General features: G+C 48.9%; 1 long non-coding RNA gene across 2 annotated transcripts; it reads right to left on the bottom strand.

Annotated features, from left to right (window-relative positions):
* Positions 1 to 1,718: 1,718 nt before the first annotated feature.
* Positions 1,719 to 20,248, bottom strand: LOC129736697 (uncharacterized). 2 transcript variants are annotated; one of them, XR_008733712.1, is made up of 5 exons: positions 18,847 to 20,248; positions 18,076 to 18,271; positions 17,430 to 17,523; positions 3,903 to 4,010; positions 1,721 to 3,472 (listed from the first exon to the last, which is right to left on the bottom strand). It is a non-coding gene; the product is annotated as an uncharacterized LOC129736697 (long non-coding RNA). The 2 variants fall into 2 exon arrangements; XR_008733711.1 differs by having other exon boundaries at positions 1,719 to 3,472; positions 18,076 to 20,248.
* Between the last annotated feature and the right edge of the window lie 675 nt (positions 20,249 to 20,923).

Below are 20,923 nucleotides of genomic sequence, written 5' to 3' on the forward strand. Positions count from 1 at the left end.
TTCTGGCAGGGACCCTGCCCGCCTGGCTGCACCCTCCTAGGGGATGAGGTCAGCTGGGTATGAGATGGATACCCCTGCCTCCTCTTCATTAGCAAGCCACCATCTGTAGTGGGATGATCTGGCTCCTGGGAATTGTCCTCAGTCACCTTTTAGTGGGATTGCCCTGCCCTCTGCCGATCTTTGCAGCAGCAAGCCAAGAGCTGAGGAACAGGCTAGCAGCCAGCAGCCTAGCTGGGCTCCCGGGCAATGAATGCAGGGGAGAGACCTCGACAGCTGCCCTGGAGGGGGTAAATATTCTGGAAGTAAGCAAGCAACATGCACTCTCAGCCACTTGCCTGTCTTGTGCATGTTCAGCAGGGCAGTTGTTTGTAAAAGTAGGCTTCTGCAGCAAGGGACCCCTCTTCCCTGGGTGCTTGCTGCCTTGCTGGAAAATCACATGGATTTGGTCTCGTGGAGATAAACAGTAACAGACCCTGACCAGCAACAGGGATGCTTATCCTGCTACTCCAACGAGAGGGGTTGCTGTTGTCCTAGCTGTGCTGGGAATGACTGCCTGGGGGTGCACCCTGCCTGGCAGGAGCTGTTGCCTCTCCCAGCAGTACTACACAGGCTGCAGGGCAGCAAGGCTGGGTCCTACCAGCTTCCGAATATGGCAAGGTGTTTTCTCAAGACCTCCTGGGACAAAACAGCTCCACAGGGCAATTACCTGGTGGGTGAGCAGTGAGGCTGTGGGCTCCTCCCGTGCTTTGGGAGTCACTCAGGCCGGCTCCCCAGGACAGGAGGGGCCAGCTGGGAGCGCTGTAGTCTGAGAGCCAACACCCTCATGACAGGACGTGCACCCCATTGTGCCATGCAAACATGAGTTCCTGCGGCTGTGTAACATCTCTGACATGACACCTACCTGGTGTGGGCTGAGCTCTTCCATATGCCCTGGCACAAAGGTCCAGGAAGGACAGACAAGCAGCCCTGCTCCCCTGCCCAGCATCACCTTCCCCTTCCAGCACCACCTGCTCCAGCCCTGCTGCTGGGGATGCTTTGCTATCCCGCCTTGCTGTCCGTGTGTAGGAGAGGCACACACTGCCCTTTCTTTGGGGAGCACAGTCCCGTGAGGAGTGGATCAGCCATGGATGGACAGGGCAAGGCAACAGCCCGAGGAGCTCAGAGCTCTTTGATCCTGCCAGGTGCTGGAGCTCACAGGGCTGGCACATGCCGCCCTGCAGCCACCCCATGGGCACTGGGAGGTGGGTGCATGAGTCAGGTAGGTGTGGCGATGAAGCCACATGGAGGGAGTGTGAGCACACAGGGAGGGGAGTGGGGGGATAAATGTTCCTACGGCAGGGACCAGAGCGGCTCCCATCCTATAAGGTGGGAAAAAGAGTTGCACAGGGTGCTCAAAGGAGACCGAAGCTGACCTGAGGGTCATTTCTGAAAATTGCTGTCACCTTTTCTCTGCAGTGTTGAGACCCAGGCCAGATGGAAGAAGATCCTCTTGGGTCACCAAAGGTGATGGGACCTTCAGGACAGGGACCCACCCCACTGGAGGACCTTTTGCTGCGTCCTGCCCTCATTCACCTCAGCACTTGCATCAAAAGACTCTTGCAGCAACCCCTTCAGCCCCAGTGCCTGCGCGCCGGAGGCCATGGGGACAGAAATGGCTGGCACTATGGGCTGTATCCCATCCACCCTGGCTCCATGAGATGTGAGCACTGCACAGAGGATGCCTGGGAGGCAAAAGCTTCTCCCTTTTTGGGAGCAGTGCCCATTCCTCCATTGCCACCAAAGCAGGCTGATTTGCTTGCTTTTAATGTCACTAATCCACGAGCTCATTTTTGTTAAGAACTCCCTGGAGCTGCAATTCTCATGTCTTCCTCAAGAAGAGGAGGATCAAAGCACCCAAATCCCATAGGCTTTTCCTCCAAAAATGAAAGAGGAAAAAAGATTTCCTCTTGCAGCCTGCAGGCCAGGCCACAGGGTGAGAGTATGGCTGGCACTGGTGCTGGAAAGCAGGTATGGCTGATCACTGTCTCCTAGAGGGTCCCAGTTGCATCAGGACCTGGATTTTCCACTGTTTTGTTTCCACAAAGACACACAGAAGGCAGCACCTTCTCCACAGTCCCGTGCTCAGAGATCACCACCTTCCATACAGTCATGCCAGCTCTGTTGGCTCAGAGCAGGGTCTTGGCCACAGTGCCATGGCCTGTGCAACCCCGGGGGCCCAGGATGGCTACCAGCCTCACCTCAGCCTGCTGCTCCTCACCAGCAGCACCCAGCCAGCCTGCCATGGTGGACCCCCTTCTCCTCCTCCTGGCCAAGCCAGGCCAGCCTAGGCATGGTGCTGGTATCCCTGCTGTCCTGCCTCCACGGCTCCTGCCACAAGGGCGGGCAATGCCTCAGGGAAGCACCATGGAAGCAGGGTGGCAAGGAGTGAGGTGGCTGTGTCTGGGCTCCTTACGGCCTCTGCCACCCCAGCGCCTCAGGGCCCCTCTGACCACCTTGTTCCCTCTGCACCTCCTGCCACTCCACCACTTCAGGGCCTTCCCACCACCTCAGCCTTCCACTGCCCTGACACACCTGAAGACATTCCACTGCCCCATCCCCTCATGGCCTCCTGCCACCTGTCCCCTCATGGCTTCCCAACACTGTGTCCCCTCAGGGCCTACTCATCCCCTCATGGCCTCCTGCCACTCACCCCCCATGGCTTCCCAACACTGTGTCCCCTCAGGGTCTACTCATCACCTCATCAACTCATGGCCTCCCACTGCCTGTCCCCTCAGCATGTCCCCCTGCCCTGCAGCAGCACAGCACTGAAGAAGCTCCTCAGGAGCAGATAAAAAGGTTCTTCAGACCCCTTAACAGCCCAGCCAGCAACACGCAGGAAGAAATAAATGGTGGTTCCTGGCTGGGAGAGTGTGGACATTGCCGAGGGCAAGTTTGTCAGGGATCCACACACAGGCAGCCATGTTTACACAAACAGGAGCCAGTACTGAAGAGGATACAGAGGATGGCCAACTAGTCTGAAAGCAAACCCAATCTGTAAAATGGGTGGTTTTCTTTGGAGCTGTTCCTGGCATCCTATACTGTGTGATTAAATTGATAGCAGGCTGCCCCAGGGCTGACAGCAAGCTGCATATGCAGCGTCATCTGTGATCACCTGAGGCCAGCACTGAGGCAGGTGAAGTGCCCATTCCACCACTGCCACCAAAGCAGGCTGATTTGCTTGCTTTTAATGTCACTAATCCACAAGCTCATTTTTGGTAAGAACTCCCTGGAGCTGTGATTCTCATGTCTTCCTCAGGACAGAGAGGATCAAAGCACCGAAATCTCATAGGCTTTTCCTCCAAAAATCAAAACTGCATGTGCCTTTCACTTCCGTGCTTCAGTTCACAGCTTCCAAGGTGCAGGGTCTCAGCTAAGCTGACAAATATTCAGTGTGCTTTGTTGATGCTTCCTTCCTTGGTTGATACTCTCTAAGCTGAAAGAGATATAAAGAGCAATAACAAGAACCGGTCAGTGAATATAGCTGGAGAGCTTCCACTGCCGCCTCAGTGCCAGCAGTCTGTATGCAACCCTTCCAGAATAAAAGGCCTTAATCTCATCTGTATTTACTTTCTATGGCTCACCTGACTCAGGAGGACTGGTATTTATCTTCATGTTTTAAAAAGAAGAAAAAAAAACCCCAATGTTCAGGATCTTTTTTTTTTTTTTCCCCTTTGTTCAATACTGAACCTGACATATAGCAATAGCTGTTGTTAATTTTAATAAGACTTAAAAGCTGGAGTCTGTTCCTGGAGAGGAGGTTGCCATGAGCATACATTTATGGATAGAGAGATCATGTTCATACAGAAGATGTTTGAACTATAGGCATGCATTGCTTGGAGGATGGCTCCAGCCACGTTCTTTACCTGGATTCTCTGTCTGATCCTTTCTTGAGCCCCCATTTCTTTATTCTGCAGAGTTTCCCCCTTTGCCCCAATGGGTTAGACTGCAATTTCCCCCACAGGATTCTCATCCTACAGCCCAAAGAGACAAGGAGACAAAATATATGAAGTCAAAGTCACCTCATTTGTAGCACAATAAAAGCACAACCCAGAAAGCCCGTACTGCTTCAGCAAGACATCAGTACTGGTAACAAAGCCAACAGCAGGAATACTGGGAGCATAAACACACATGGTTTAGCAGAAGGCCTGGAGAAAAGTGGCCATAAGAGCTTTATATTGTCTTCCCAGCCTCACAGCAACACTTAGCAGCTTCAGGTGCAGCCCATCATCTTGTCTGCCTTTAATTACAGTGCTTGAGGTCAGACTCACCTTCCACAGTCAAGTGCCTCAAGCCAGCTGCATCTGTGCCATTGTTAGAGACTGTGATGGGACCTGAGCCTTGAAGTGTATCTGCTGTACCTCAGAAAGGGAAGAGCATCTTTGGTCATAGGCTGATGAAGAAAGCTTTAAACTAAGGTTGTTGGAGAAGGAGAACCTCAATCCATCCCACTCCTACCAGTTTGATGCTAGTGCCAGCAATAGGTGCCCAGGCCCCAAAAAGGGCTCACAGGTCAAGAGGAGAGACCTGAAAACCAGCACAAGGGAATTCCAGCCACTCCAGCCAGTAAGTCAGCTTCATTAGGGGCCCAACTTAAATGCCTCTATGCAATGTGTGTAGCATGGGGAATAAACAAGAGGAGTTAGAGATGTGCACACCTGCAGGACTACAATCTTATTGGCATCACGGAGACATGGTGGGATGAATTCTATGACTGGAGTGTTGGAATGAAGGGATGTAGGCTGTTTAGGAAGGACGGGCAGGAGAGATGAGAGGGGATGCTACCCTCTATGTCAGTGACTAACTGGAGTGCATGGAACTCTGCTCTGGCATGGATGAGGCACTAACTGAGAGCTTATGGGTCAGGATTAAAGGGAGGGCAAGGACAGGCGATGTTGTAGTGGGGGTCTGCTACAGGCTGCCAGAGTAGGCAGACTGAGTGGGTGAGGCCCTCTGTAGCTAGATAGGAGCAGCCTCACATTCACAAACCCTGGCCCTCATGGGGGGCTTCAATCACCCTGATATCTGTTGGAAGGACAACACAGCAGGGTGTAAGCAATCCAGGAGGTTTCTGGAATGTGTTGACGGTAACTTCCTTCTCCAAGTGATAGAGGAGCCAATGAGGAGAGGTGCTACGCTGGACCTTGTTCTTACCGACAAGCAGAGGCTGGTGGGGAATCTGAAAGAGCAGCAGACACTGAAGAAAAGCAGGGACTTATGTGGATGAGATTCAGTGATGGAGGGAAGTAAGCACATTGCTTTGATCTGCTTGAGAAGATGGATCACATTGCTGTGCTCTAGAGCCAAAGCCTCTGACAGCAACATGGGGGAGCTCACAAACCTATCAAAGATAACTAAGAGAGTATCAGAACTGTGTGTGCATGTGCCGAATTTGGTATCTGCTGAAAAGATGGCCCATTTCACAAACTCAGACTTTGCTGCTAGAGGATCCTACTCTGGTCTTGCTGGAGCCCATTCCTTGCCAATGTATGGCCATCCATTATTCCTGGACCAAGTCTTCTGGACAGATGGAAACAAGTCTGCCCAGTGTCCATCTGGCAGCAGAAACTAGCAGAACACATCTGCTTCCAGCACTTCTCTTACCTTCAGGGTGGTGGCATCATAATCAGAGACACAGAACAGGTTCTCATCCCAGAGTTATCCCCATCCTCTGCACTCCCTGAAATGTCTCCTTTCTTATTCACCAGGGAAGCTTCCTCTTCATGGCTGTACATTTCTTTGCACAGCAGGCATCTAGTTTTGTTTGGATATCAACTGCTAGCAGCAGCTGAATACACAGCAACCAGTGTTGAACACCAAAGACTGGACTTATTTTTTTCCACAATGCAAGAAAAAAGCCAAAAGAACACAAGGAAACTTGAAAGTATCTCTGTACAAGTTTAATTGACTTGTGAAACTCAGCAGCTCACAATATTTTTGTGCTGCAGGTAATCACTTCCGTGAAAAATCATTCCAGGGAAGACCAACAGCTTCTACATTCTGACAGATACCAACTAGTGCCACCGATTCCTCCAGCTCCTCCTCACAACAGCCACCTGCAAGAGCCAGACATCAATGCACTTTGACTTTGGCTGCCCACTTACAGAGAAGTCACCCAAGGCTACAGGTCTTTGGGGCAGAGGCTGGGTAGCACAGTCTCAATAATCAGTGGAGTGGCAAATCTCCTTCTGTGAGGACACATTCTCCACCATATCTACTGATTTTAGTACACCTGAGACAAAAGGTGTCAGATGAGCATCTGGGCACTTGTTCATTTGGACACACGTTCCTTGTCTGTGTTACAGACAATGTATTCATGGTTATCACAACCCGTGACTTGTCTCAAGGAGGCCATACCAGCTTCTGTGGAAGGCCTCATGCCCTTCCTGATGCGGCTGCTTAGGCAGTCATGGGATGCTCCTTCTGCTGAACTGAGCAGTCAGAAAAGGGACCCATGAGTGAGGTGAGTGTTTGCTTATTTTTTGAGCTGTTACTAGGGTTCATTTCAGCTGTCTGAGACAGTTTCGAGAACAGATCCTTCTCCCAGACACAATGCAGTTGATGAATTGCAGCCGTACCTCAGCTGTAGCTGGAGGGGATGGGCTGGGGGAGATGGAAGCAGACATTTTGCCTATACTTGGCTTCCTGAGACAGTGTTTAGAGCACTCTGCTGTCACATCAAATCAGAGGAAGATGCCATGAATGGCTCACGTCATTCCCCTCTTTCCAAGAGGGCAACGTGCTGTTTTCTCTCATGTTCACTTCTTAAGGTGCTCCTCAGCCATGGCTGTAAGGAGAACACTGGAGCTGGAGAAAGGCCACCTTCTCTTTGAAGTCAGCCTTAAACAGAAGGGAGAAGGACTGTGTGTATCTTGGAGCTCTCCTTCACCTCTTTGCCCTGATGTAATCAGGCTCTTCCTTTTTTCAATAATTAATAGCAACAGTAATAAAGGCAAGCAAGAATAACTGAGGAAACCTGCATGAGCATATAGGACCGTGCATTAAGAGCAGTACAAGGGAACATCTTTTACTGCATTTACTGTCTGTGTGACTCACAGCGCTGTTCTTGCTATGACCTGCACACAGCCAGGTGAGTGCAGGATTTTCCAAGGTACTATGGTGCCAGCTTTCCAAAGTAACTGATGGTTCTGGTTGGCTCTGGTCTTGGCTGGCCAACTCAGAAAGTTTTTAAAGCACCCAGTTTTGCAAAACCAGAAACAATTTCAGTGAAACAGCTTGGGTTGGTTGAACAGCTAAAACTTGCAGGCTCCTCCCTGTCCCCTGCAAATCAGATCAGTCGATATCTCTATTCACACTCACAATCCTCCCTCCTCACCTAAAACTACCAGAATCAGAGGGCAGCTAACCCCAAGACAGCAGGAGTGAGACAGGTGAGGAGTCTCTCATCATAACTGTCAGGACCCTGAGGGCACTAATAAGCCTTGATGGCCCTGACCAGCCCCTCCAGTGGGGCCTCCACTCACAGCCCCAGCTATTGAAGCTTAGCCCTGGATCTTCAGTGCCTGAGCTAGGCGGTAGGAGTGCCAATCTCCAGCTCAGCCACATGGCTGCAGCAGTTTATCCAGATACCTAGGCTTTCCCTAACCCTCACTGCTTCTCCTCTCCATGATGTTCCTCTGGGAAGCACAGGAAGAGCCTTTGTCCTCTCCTTGTCCCTGTCTTTTTCTTTTGCTGAATCTGGAGTTCAGCTCTGCCTGTAATTTAGGTTATGGCCTCTGCCTGCATGCGGGGGCCCTTGTTACACTGGATTGCACTGCAGCAATTCACAGTTGCTATGTTTGACCTGCAATGGCACATGCCGGCCAACACACATTGATCCATCTAGTTTCATTTCTCCCAGGTCCTGCATCTAGCGTCCCCATAACCAGCACTGGGCTACAGTGTTCACACTTGTGATGCTTAGAGGTGCCCCTTCTGGCTGTGATCTTAAAGATCCGGCAAAGCCATATGCATCCAATTTCCCCGTACGGGGCCTTTGAAGAATAGCTCCTATGCTTCATGAAGCAGCAATGTTTTATTCATGAGTCTGCCAAAAGATTCAAGGCTCTTCGAGAGCAACATCAGGGAGAAGGTGGCTACTTCCAAACAGATGGCTCCAGAGGGGTAGGTGCTACCGAATCAATTAAGAACCCCAGGCAGTAAAGGCCTTTGCTGAGATTTTCCGGCCAAGCCATATGTCTGGCATCTAACCCTGGAGATTTGACTACAGTCCCAGGGAGATGTCAGGTTTTGGGCCTGAAAGAGCTTTGCCTCAGGGCAAAAGCTCATGGGAAAAAAGCAAACCACCAGTATCAAACCCTTGTGTTGCTCTCTTAGACCCTTGCCTAAATTTCATAGACTATGAGAGATTTCATTAACCTACTGGGCACAGGGGCACCATGCCTTATGCTTCCATGTATACCTCCAGAAACAAGTATACCTGGAAACGTATGTATACCACTTATGCCTTATGCTTCTGTGTATAACTCCAGAAACATGTATACCACTGGGCACAGGTACACCATGCCTTATGCTTCCATGTATACCTCCAGAAACATGTATACCTCCAGAAACATGTATACCTGGAAACGGCCTTCCTGCAGTGATACCCCAACTCCAGAAAGGCAGAGAAGCACGGCAATTTTTGTTTTAAATCACTTGGACTCAGTTCTAACTACTAATGCAAAAAGGCTCATTACTCGGGATTTCAAACACATCTATTAAAGAAAGACTCTAGGAAACACAGAAAGAGCATTGGGACCTTTCCCAGAGGTGGGAGAAACACTTCTGCAGAAACAAAGGATAAAAACCCATAAAGAGCTTTGCCTGTAGCTTGCAAGAATATAATGAGTAGAGGACAGGATCTAGAAGAGATCATAAATTAATTTAAAATTCTAGATAGAAAGCCAAAACAGCTTCCTTTGAAAAACAAAACATGTTTTAAATGTTGACTTTTGGCAAAAATGTCAGCATTTACCCTGGAAACAAGAAGCTCTTCATTGACATTTATTGCATTTGAAACCCAGCTTCCTATCTGAAGGTTTTTTTAAAGGAAAATGTTGGCTAGCCCTGCCAGTCCTGTGTATAGATCTCTTCCAAGCACAGACACAAAGTGTTGGTTGCAAATCAGAATTTTCCCTGCTAAACAGATATGGCAAAGGGAGAGAAAATATGTACCTGCCATCCCCAGAACAAGCTTTCCCCCAGACTACAGTTCAAAAGCACCAAAATGCTTAATTCCCATAAAATCCAAGCAGATCTTGAAGTACCACAGCCACACAATTATATCAATATCAGGTCAAATGGGAGCAAAAGGTTCAGAAAGTCACAACAGAGCACGTTCAGCTATGGTGAAGCCTAACTTTTCATTAGGTTTGAAGAAACAAAGAAAATTTTAAGTGTTTGATTCAGTGCTTGCTTGTTAATAGGCGAGTCAGCACCGGTGCACCGCAGGGGACACTTCAATGACTGTCTAACAGCAAAGGTCTTGCTGTGTTGGCACCTGGGAGCTCTCTGCCGTGTTCCTGTAGGAGGTTACCAAGATGCAGCCCTGACCTTTGAACCTGCATGGATAAGCTTTGTGACTGTCTTGTTCTTCGTGCCAGCTGACATCTGAATAGTCTGTGGTCTGTCTGACAGAGCTAGGGGCCTGCCTGCAGGCAGATCCTGCATGCTCATCTTTGGTGTATAAAATGCAAGCAGCTCAACCTGGTTTCCATGTGTGCACTGGATGTGGCTGATGTCCGAGAAGATAACTGGTTTGTCAGTGCATGTCCTGCTTCCAAGGACCTCCAAGGGATACAGTCTGTAGGGCAAATAATCCTCTGTATTCATACATTTGTCATCAAATTACTTGTATTTGGAGAGCTGCTGAGTTTAACTTAGCACTGTGCTGCCTGGAAGCAAGTAAAGAAGGTTAGCAAGGAAGCAACACGGCCTGAAATCTCTGAGAGAACTGCTCATTTCAGGGCCATCAGACGTGCTCTTTCCCAATGGGTTAGACAATGGGAGGAGAGAAAATAAAGAGATGCTTGATAGAAGCCACAGTCACACCTAGCCTGCTGTAAAATTATCAGAAGGTCGAGTCCATTTGGCTCTGCTCTGGGTGCAGAGCTTTTTTCAGCTAGATGTTTTGTAATGAAACAATCTGTTTCATTAGGATATTTGCTGAATGCATTTTACTGATGGGGTCTGTCATGCCACAGCCACCTCTCCCTTTTCTACGCTGTGTGGGTTTCTCTCCCTTCCCTCCACACTCTGCTGGAGTATGGCTCTGCTGTCAGCAGGCAGAGGATGAATCTCATGTCCTGCAGCACCACCTCATCACACTCCTTAAGAGGATAAAATCCCTCTGAGACCAGGGAGGGGCTGGCCGTGAGGTGGTTCATGGCTGCGGGACAGCCCCCCATCCCCTGGTTGTGGTGCTTGGGTAGAAGTGAGGCCAGAGGCACCATGCAGACAGGTTCGAGGCTAGAGCAACACACAGCACAACTAAACGAGGAGGCTCCCCGTGGTGTCCCCATGTACCTGGCCAGGTGGGGACTGTGATGGCCCAAGGCACCCTGCGCTGGCCTGCCTGCTCTGCAGTGCCTGGCAGCAGGCTCAGGCTCCCTTTCCATCTCCCCCACCTCGGAGGGCAACGTCTGGCATTGCTGCCATCAACGTCACTGTGTTTCAGGACAGACTGCAATAAAACCCAAGCAAGCAGAACAACCAGCCTGCTGACAAGGTTATTCATAAAAACCAGAGTTTGTAATTGCCTCTGGCAGCTGTTTGCCCAGGGTTTAGTATAGACAAAAAGACTTGCCCATGTCACAGTTCATTAAATGCTGTAGCTCGTTAAGTGATAGCTAGTTTACTTGCACAGAGGAAAGGCTGTTGCTAGAGCTGCTGTGCTCTTCGCATTTCAGGACTGAGCTGAAGCCTTGTCTTTTTGACAGTCAATTGAAAGACTGCTGCTTTCGATGACGTCCCTGTACGGAAGGGAAGCCTGTGGGAAAAGCCAAGGACCCCAGAAGGTTATAAGCAGGTTTCTCTCTCATTGCTTCTGAAGGAGTTTTTGGCTGACTCAGCAGAGTGTTTGGGGGGTACATATTAAGTAGATGGTTGAAAATATTGGAAGTGTTGTCCACAGAGATCCTGGTGCAGATCAGGAGACCAAAGGTTAAAGCCCCTCCAGCTGCCAGCTCAAAACCAGTCACTGAGGCTGGGGGTGCTCACTCACTGGGGGTGACGGCAGGAATTTAAGGGACTGAAATTTCAGTGTAGCCAAACCAAATATAGACAAAAGCATAAGATGATGGCTATGTTATCACATCAGCGGAGGGACTTGCACTCTCATGGAGTAGGAATAGCTGTCCTTTCAAGAGAGCCCCGCGGGCTTTCTCAAAATTGTGAGCAGTTTCTTTTTAGAGGCTGGTGCCACGGGAGGAAACTGAGGACCCTTTTTCATGTTGAATGAAGCCTTCAGTTCCCCCCCAGATGGGTCCTTGAAGATACGGAGCAGCAGAACGGCTGTACTTATTACAGAGACTGCACCGAATGACACGGGATGGCAGTATGCTGCATTCATACAGCTCTGGGCTCACCACGGGGCTGATCTTGCATAATGCAATACACCAAGGCTAGGACACAGCAGCTAATAAGGGGCCAGTTTTAGCAACTGCACAAGCACTTGACAAGCAACAGCACCAGGCCTTGCCCTATGCTGTTTTTAACCAGACAGCAGAAGAACTCAGCTGTAATTAAGCATGGGAAAAGATACCTTCATCAGCCTATGCCATGCGTATCGCTCTGAGTCTGTCCTGGAAGAATCCTTAGCACCAAAGCAAGTCCTTCCCTTAAGGAGAGGGGAAATAACATCGGGATGGAGAGCAAACCCTGCATTGCCCAAGCAGATCCCTTGTAGGCTGGGCTCCTCCAGGCAGACTGTCAGCTCAGATCCCAGGAAGCAGATCCTTGGAGTGGCTCATAAGAGCCAAGGCAGCTCTTCTGGCTCACAGACTCAGTGACACAAAGCAGGACTGTTTGAAAGCCCACATTTTTCCTGGTTCATAGAATTGTGGTAATTCTATGGTTCCTAATGACATGACATCCTCAACACACATGAAGCATCTCTCAAGCCAGCATGCATTTCACTTGTGGAAAGCAACAGGCTTAGCAGTGGATACTATATTTCTAGGGACACTTAGTCATATAATCCCTCCATGGGAGACAACACCAGAACATCAAACCAAGTGGAGAACCTAGGTGTGGTGGGTTGACCCCTGCCAGCAGCCAAACACTTACCCAGCCTTTTGCTCACTTCCCTCTTTGCAGGATAGGAGGAAAATAGAAGGAAGGTGAGGAGACTTGTGGGTTGGGTAATAAAAGCTTGGCAGCAAAACCAAAAGCTGTATGCATAAGCAAAGTGATAAGAGCAATTCAATCTGTACTTCCCATTGGCAGGCAGATACCCAGCCACTGCCTAGAAAGAAGGGCCTTAGCATAACAGTTGCTTGGGAAGACAAATACCACAACCACAAATGTCCTCCCTTCCTCCTCCTTTCCCTGAGCTTTTATTGCTGAGCATGACATCATATAGTATGGAATATCCCTTCGGTCATCTTGGGTCATCTGTTCCTGACTGAGCAGTGATGTTCATGTTGCCCATACATGAAGAGCTCCTAGTCCATTCTACATCACACAACATTCACTGGACAGTGAAATGGTTTTCCATCTATTCTGTATTCTGATTAACTTATGAGCACTCAGCTAGATTCATTGTTTCTTGAAATTCAGAAGGATGCTTTTGGTCCTTGAGGTCATACTGATGTTAACTCACGCAGATCCCATTCCTTCCACATAGAAAGCCAGCAGAAAAACATACACACCCAATGAGTTTTAAACAGCTGGACAGAAAGACCATCGTCTTGCTTTTTTTCCTAGCCACTTTCAGCTAAGCTCTGAAAAAAAAAAATCATTTATTTTTCAGATGGAGAATTTCTGATGTTTCCTTTTCCTATTTAAAAAAAATCTGGTCTTGGCATCCAGTTTTGTAGTTCTGAGCACTTTGCCTTCTACCTTAGCAAAGGGAAGTCAGTTGCCCTCAAAAAGAAGATAAATTAAAATCCCATGCAGTCAGCCTCTGCTGCCCGCCCCCCCCCCCCCCTTTTTCCTTTCCCATAGATTAATAGAGTTTGGTTTCCCAGTATTTAGGGCATACCATTATCTGCATGTAAGTGAGCTGTTACCACCTGGAAAGCAGGTTGTGGACTGTAGCAGCTGACTCACAGCACAGCAACTGTCAAAACACATCGAGAAATGCCCCCCCAGCCCAAATGATCAGGATAATCAGGAGGAAGAGCAGAGCCAAGGGGATGCTCCAATGCCCCTGGAAGGGTGCCCACTGCTTGGTCACCTCATCACACAACCATGCACCTCTTCCTCAGGGCAGGTGAGTCTCTACATGCATCCAAGCACGCCACAAGCCACAGACTCTTGGGATCCTGAAGCCTGACTCTTCAACCTCATCTCAGCAGAGAGGAGAAGGACACCCTGGAAGCCAGACAGGGTGTAGCCACCTCCTCTCTGTTTTGCCCTTTGCAAATTGACTTGCTCTGTGCCCTCTGCTCTGCTTAATTGATCTGCTGCCCATCTCCAGCAAACAAATTGTTCTCCTGTCTCATTCATAATATGCTTCAAATAAAGTGTGCTTCTGCCTGAGTGAACACCCTTTGGGGGTACTTTAAACTGTCACAGTGCATAAGGCTTTCCATGAAATCTGCATTTTTATAGTGCTGGGTCTCCACAATGGCCCCTGGAGCCACACTTAATGTATTTCAAGAGATGTAGAGAATTATCTTGCTTAAAGAACTTGGTTAGGAAGGCAAAGCTAGCTATAAACCAAATTCTTTCTGTCCTCCCTTTCCCCCCAAATCAAATGAGTTTTGCTTTTTCATCCTGAAAACAAAGAAAACCAAACTCAAAGAAGTGTTTCTTGATCCAGCTCTGAGAACCCACCAAATCAAAGCATGACCTAGTTGAAACAGCAATGATTCAAATCCTTGTGGCATCTGAAGACCAGCAGCTGTTGCAGTTGATTCATCCTGGTCTTGCTGCTTGAGGAACATCACTGAGGAAACTGGTGAGGTTGAATACACCCCAAAGCATGCTTCAAACAAGTAGCCAATGTACCCAGGAGATACAATACGCAACTGAAATCCCATCACAAGCTTGTAATGCACTCCAGACCTAACGATGGTACAGAAATACTGCTGAAGGAGCAGCCATCACTGCTGATGAGCAGGGAGGAGCTCAGATTTGAGCTTCTTTGCACCTTTCTCATACTTCCAGGACACAGACCAAAAACAAGCAGAAGGTGCCCAAATGCCATCCAGTCTGCATTTCTTTAGTGATGCCAGACCCCTCTGAAGAGCTTGTGTGCTAAGGAACTCAATGAAACGCTTAGAGACAAGGGGTCTAGATTTTGCTTGTGTTTGCACAGATTTAGAAAGTGAACCAGCTCCAACACATCTATTATTAGCACAAGAAAGCCCTAAAATGTTGTCTGTTTTGCTGACAATCTTGCTAAGAAGCATCTTGCATGAGAGAGTGCTCCCATGTTGGTGCAGGACAGTTTTGGGGAGTAAGGAACTCCTCAGCATCAGGAGGCATGGATCCAACTGCTCTGTTTTTGTGTTTGAATCTGCATATAATAGAAAAAAAAAAAAGACCAAGGTCTCACAGCCTTTTCCCAGGAGCTCTGAGATGGGCAGCAAAGCACAAATGCACACCTAGCAGCATGGAGCAGTGCAAAGGTCTTTCACCTCGATTGATGCTGGCAGCTTCTCACCATGCAGTCTGCCTTGCTCAGAGCCAGCGAAAGCAGATTTGGAGCATGGGCTTGGCAGGATATTACAAAAGCTGGGATCAGGGCTGCTTCCCAGCTGGAGTCTAAAATAACTATGAGATTACCTCCACAGGGGCACAGCCAACACGTATAATGCTTGGCCTGTTCTTCTCTGAGCTTGCCACAGTCTTGCCTGGCTTCCCTTCCACCTTTCTTCAAAGCCTCCTTCACTGCAGGAACTTTATTCCTGCAGAGCAGAAAGAGAGGGCTGAGCTTTTCCTGAGTCTCCTCCTGCTCTCCCTCAGGTGCCATGTCCCATGGGGGGATGCTCCGGAGGGCCCCTCTCCCTGCCAGGCTCTCTGGCTGCCAGAGGCTGCACCATCCAATGTCCCACCAGACTCCCAGGAGTGCTCCTTTCCTGCCTGCACTGGGAAAAAGATTCCTGAGTCAACTGCTAGCAGGCATATGAACACCTTGGGAAAACAACTTTGAAATTAACTGCAGGCAAGTACTTGAAGGGCAGGATCAAATCTGTAAATCCCCGGGGTCAAACCCATAAAATCTCCTCCTTCTCCACGTGTGGGAGAGAAGCTTGTACAGGCTGCTATTCAGGGGTAAAGCTGACCCAGCAAAATGCTGCTGATCTCCCTTTGGGGGTAAACTGAACCACATGGGATCACTGTAACTCAGAGTGCACCTCAGAAGAGTCCAGCCCAATGTGTCTGTTATGCTCCACAAATTAGCTCAAATAACTCTACCCACAGGAAGGCAACAAGATCTGAGCAAAAGCAAGGATCTTCCAAAGACACTACACACTGCGACAGCCTCACCAGAAGCAGAGATGACAGGTTTGGTGTCACTTCTGTCCCTAGGGTTGATGTAGAGCTCATTCCACCTCTGAGCTCCTCCACTTTGTGTGCAGATGTCGCATTGTTTGTTTGCTAGATCCTTTAATGCTGGGCTCTGCTTTCTGCAAAGTAATACCAGCTATTGATTTTGCAGAGGGCCAATGTGCAAATGGATTCTCTTCTCCCTCTAGAGCTGCAATTCCCTTTCCCGTGTGTGGCCAGGCCACCATCAGATTGGGCTGGGAATTATAAAACTAATGCTATTTCATACTCAAGCCAAGGGTTTTTCTGGCGTGAACCGTCCTGTGAAAAGGCAGCAAGCACAGAGACACAAACTGTTCTTGGGCAAGTTTGCAAGAGCCGTTTCCTCCCCCGGAGAGCCAAAACCACTAGAGATATCTGGAACAGCTGGGGCTGGAGCCCAGCATCAATGCAGAGGACTGTGCAAGGTAGACATGACACTTGATCCACCTGTTCAGTTTGGAAATCCTCTCAGATGTGTTTGAGGGTTTAGCAACCACTGCTAACAGCTGGCCAGGAAGAAGGGAATTAATGATTTGGTGGAGGGGGGGGCAGGGACGGGATTCAAAGCAAACATGGGACACCATGACACCAAACAGCCCTGGAACACCTCTCTGCTCAGTGGAAAGACATGTGGGAGACATCAGCAACGTAACAACAGCAGTACATCTGTTAGCAAAAGCAGGAGCTTCTCACAGTTGCAGAACAACAACAGACTGCCCGCATGTCAGGAGAAGGGGTGAGAACAGTAACACACGGTTGTAGCCAACAAACAGTGTTAAAGTAATCAGGCATTGGTGACTCCAACATCAGCAGATGCTAGCTAGAGTTTAGCATAAAGCTAATTCTGTTCATTCCGGAAACAGCAAAGTCTCAGGAGAAGAGATCCAACAGACACAGCCACAGTGATGCTGGGGGGGTGTGTCCAAATGAACAAAGTAATGCAGCCCCCCTCACCTCCCTCAGGAAAAGGGGTGAGTCTGCAGATGCCAAAGCTTACGCTCCTGAGGAACCATCCCATCACAGCTGCACATTAGCCAAGCAAGAGCAATGACAGTGCTCCTCCATGAATCAGTGCTGGAGAAGGATAGGTGCTCCTTCTTGGCCTCCCCAGTCTACTGGTGTTGCACTGGTGAGCAAGACTGGCACAGGAGAGGATGACTTCACCCTGTTGCCATCTTTCATTACAGGTATGTCAGCAGGTCGGGTCCTTGCCTGTCTTGGACACACTGTTGCTGGTCCCCAGGCACCTCTGGTGATTTAAATCGCTCCCATGTAGGTGTTCCTCCTGCCCACCTAAAATTAAAGTCCCTTCAAACTTTGCAGAAGGTAAGAAATATAAAATGAGAGCTAATATGCTCTGGGTCGAAAAGAATGTTTCACTGTAGGTTAAACAGAGTGGTGAGTTTTGACTTCAGCTTTCTAAACCCCATTAAGTAAATTGAAGTAAGTTTCAGCAAGAAATAATTAAACAGAGGAGCTGAAAACATTTCCTTTAGAAAGATTTCATATTAGAGTTAAGATTATTTTTTGTGGCGCACGCATATATCAAACATGGAAAGTTTCAGCCCATCCAAATCTAACTTTCCTAGGTCCAGAAAATAATAATAATGATGATGGTAATATAATAATAATACAGCAGCAATGACAACAACAATAACAACAACAACAACAATCCCATTATTCAAAAGTACCTCCTAGCCGTGAGCTGGTCATTCCTTCCAGGATGATGGCTGATGTGCTCCATCATTCTTTGTATCAGCAGTCAGGCTTGGAAAGTCTTTGGACCTACCAAAAGGACACACAAATGTCTGTCTTTGGGCAGATGACTGGTATGCCATCATACAGGAAAATCACGGCCACAGAGGGCTGTGTACACGGCTGGCCACTCAGCTCAGTATTGGGTACAAAGCATTGCACGTTCAGATGTTCTGAAGTGCCCGCATATTAGGAGAGTCTTTTTACTTTGTCTAAGTTGTTTTTTTAATTATTTAAACCAAAGTGAAAGGTGCCTCAGCTGTTCTCCAGGAACACACTAGTTAACTTCACACCCACCGTCCCAGGTGTCGGCTCTCCTCTCTCCTCCTGGTCCACAGCTCTCCTCTCACCTGCCACAGGAGCTCAGCACACCTCTGGCATCAAGCTGCAGCCAACGAAGAGGACATGGGCCAGGCGTGAATGAACACCACCTCCCTACATCCTCCCTCATCTCTATTTAATGCATGAACCATCAGAAAGCATTCTGCTCTGCTGCCCACGGCTCCAGCCCCTATGTATAATGGATGGTGCACGTACGTGGTGTGGGCAAACACCAGGCTGAGCTTTTATAGAAATATTTACCTTGTTCTCCGCTGCTTTGGGGCCCTGGGAGACATCTGCTCCTGGCCTCTGTGATGCCGTCTGGGGACCAGTGCTTTCAGCTGCATGGATGCAGGCAGCAGCAGACGTTACCTCTCCCAGCTGGCTCAAGCCAGGAAACTCCTTTTGCTGCAGGCTGTGACTCGCAGACCCCTGCCCTGGCTGGCATTTGCTGCAGCTTGGGAAAACGGTGGGCATGAAGGCAAGGGAGGAAGACGCAGAGGAAAAAAGTAAATCCCCTTTGCTCTCCTCCTCCCTTGTGCACATGCCATTAAAAGTGCTAAATCTGCTCCCTCCCCAGTGATAATCCAGCAGGACTTGAACAGAGCCCTGACACTCTCACCATTGTTCCCAGGTCAACCACATCCCCTGTTGGGGTGAGAGGATACCAGGGGCTATTCCTTGAGAGGGCAATGGGGCTCACCCAGGCTCAGCCCCTCCTTGCTGCTGACCTCCATCTCCCCCTGCAAGGTGCTGCATCTCATCAGTGCCGGCAAGGCACTCAGACCACAACTGAACCTAAATAAACCTTTGCTTGGGCTGTTCAAACATTAACTTGACTAACAATAAGTTCTCTTGGATCCACATGTAAGTCACGTGGTTTTGGCTGCTCACAACCGCACCAAACAGTCACCAGCAGGCTTGGGCCACGGAGGCAGTAGGGCTAGGAGGGTGTAGGCTGAGCAGAGTGCCAGGTGTAGGGTTTTCACCTCCCTAGTACAGCTGGAGCAAGACCACCCAGAAAAGTCTTACCCTGCTGCCAGGAGGCACCACAGCTCTTCCTGCTCTTTCCTGGGTGGATCCAAGCCCAGAGCTACATAAGCATCCCCAAATCTCTTCATACTCTTTTCTCACACTTTCCTCAGGCTCATCTAGCTCTTCAGGGATGAACACACCCCACGAGACAGAGCTCACTCCAAGTTTGCAAACAAGAGTGTAACAGCCCACCTGCCTGACCCCCCTTTCCTACTGCCACGGCTCAGGGCAGGCTGCAGATGCCGGGATGCCGAACGGTGGCTTCTCCTTTGCTGCAGCTCACGTGGGAGGTTTTGCTCCAGCCAGGCTCCCCGGGCTGGTCCTGTGTGTTGCAAGTCATTGCCATAAAGCCCTGGGGAGGACAAGCAGCAGCTGGTGGGAGGACGGGCATGAATTATGGATGTGCCAGGCTCCTTGGAGAGCAGAGGGCACCTGCTGCAGGGCACCTCCCACTGCAGAGATGATTGCTTTTGCTCCACAGACCTCAGAGAAACACAGCACTGGGCAAATTGACACTGTGGTCAAGGAAATCACAGCACCCTGGTGCCAAAGTTCTCCCTAGCTCACTTTGGCTGCTGGAAAGCCCTTGGGGCTGTGGAGACAAGTGGTAAGGAAGAGGAGAAATCAGTCAGGGTTTTGGCAATGGTATGATTGCCTGTACGTCCAGGACCTGGCTCAAGGAGAAAGTTTGCTAGCAGTCAGGTTGTTCTCAACACTTGGTATTCAATGGACCATTGGAATTCAGTGACCTGCAGCTGCAAGGATGCTTTGGTGCCTGTGCCACAGTGCTGAGAGTGGCCGTCCCTCCATCCCCGCCAGCATGTGTGGTGCTGTCCATAGCCAACTCCCTAGGAAAGAAAAGAGAGAAAAAGCAGAGCAGGGCACAGAAACTGTAAAAGATCTAATTCTCCCAGCCTGTCTCCATCAGACTTAAGAAAAGTTGCAATACTGCCTTGTTATGGAAAAGCAGGTGCCAGGTGGGGGTGGGAATGTTCTGAAATTTAATATTCAGCAAACCAAACCTGTGGTTTTTCTGACTTCCAGATTTTATAAAAAACATCAGAGGGGAAAAGCATCAGCTGGTTTATCTTAAAAGACACTTTATATTATATAGACATTTTATAAATTTATAAATACATACATTTTATATTTTGATAGATCTCTGTATAACTATATATGCAAGGCTGCATGACTACCTCATAGAAAACTTGGCACTTTTACCCCCAACCCGAGCAAAGCTCACATCTCAAACTCCTCTATGAAAGAGAGCTTTCCTGGCCTGGCCCAGAGGAAGCTTCTAGTTCTGCATATTGCAGATACCTTCTTAAATCAGGTCATGCTGGTTGAGCAAAAAGCTTTTACAGAAGTCTGTTGTAACCACACGCTCATCCTTCTCCATCAAATATCTCAGTTAAAAAAAAAATAATCAGAAACAAGTTTGAAATTAACTGGAAAAACAAAACAAAACAACCAAAAAACCCACCCAAATATTATTTTGCATGAAGACCACACTGTACAATAAGAGCAAGCTTTTCACTTTAAAGCAACCAGCTGCCCTTCTGGAGAATTTGCCCTGGTCCATATAAACCCACCTGATCTGACCTGCTGGTCTCTAGTTATCCCACCTGATTCTTTCTAAATACTGGCAGAATATTTGCTTTTCCCCCCATTCCTTTAAAATCAGCAGATACTCAGATCATCAGATCAGAGACTCAGCTGATTCTTTTAATACCCCTGGGTACTAGCTCTCCAAACCTACTGAGATTTAAATATTCAGTATATCAGCTGATTTTAACCTCCTGGCTTCTCACTATCCCACCTATCACCTCTCTCCACGTGCCTGTTGATTCCCAAAGGACAGAAGGGGCACAAGAAGTCTGCTTTCTCTAGAGAGAAGTCACAAGCTGTCCCACTAGCCCTCTGAAATGCCACATCCCCAGGGTGTACAAATCCACAACCCACCTTGACGACCGGGTGGCATCACCCACTGGAGCTGGCCACAGATGCTCCCACAATGAAGGGACGACGCTCATGACCTGGACAGGCAGCAGCTGTGCCCACTGCATGGCCCAGC

This window comes from Falco cherrug, chromosome 8 (genome assembly GCF_023634085.1).
Source record: "Falco cherrug isolate bFalChe1 chromosome 8, bFalChe1.pri, whole genome shotgun sequence".
Taxonomy (NCBI): domain Eukaryota; kingdom Metazoa; phylum Chordata; class Aves; order Falconiformes; family Falconidae; genus Falco; species Falco cherrug.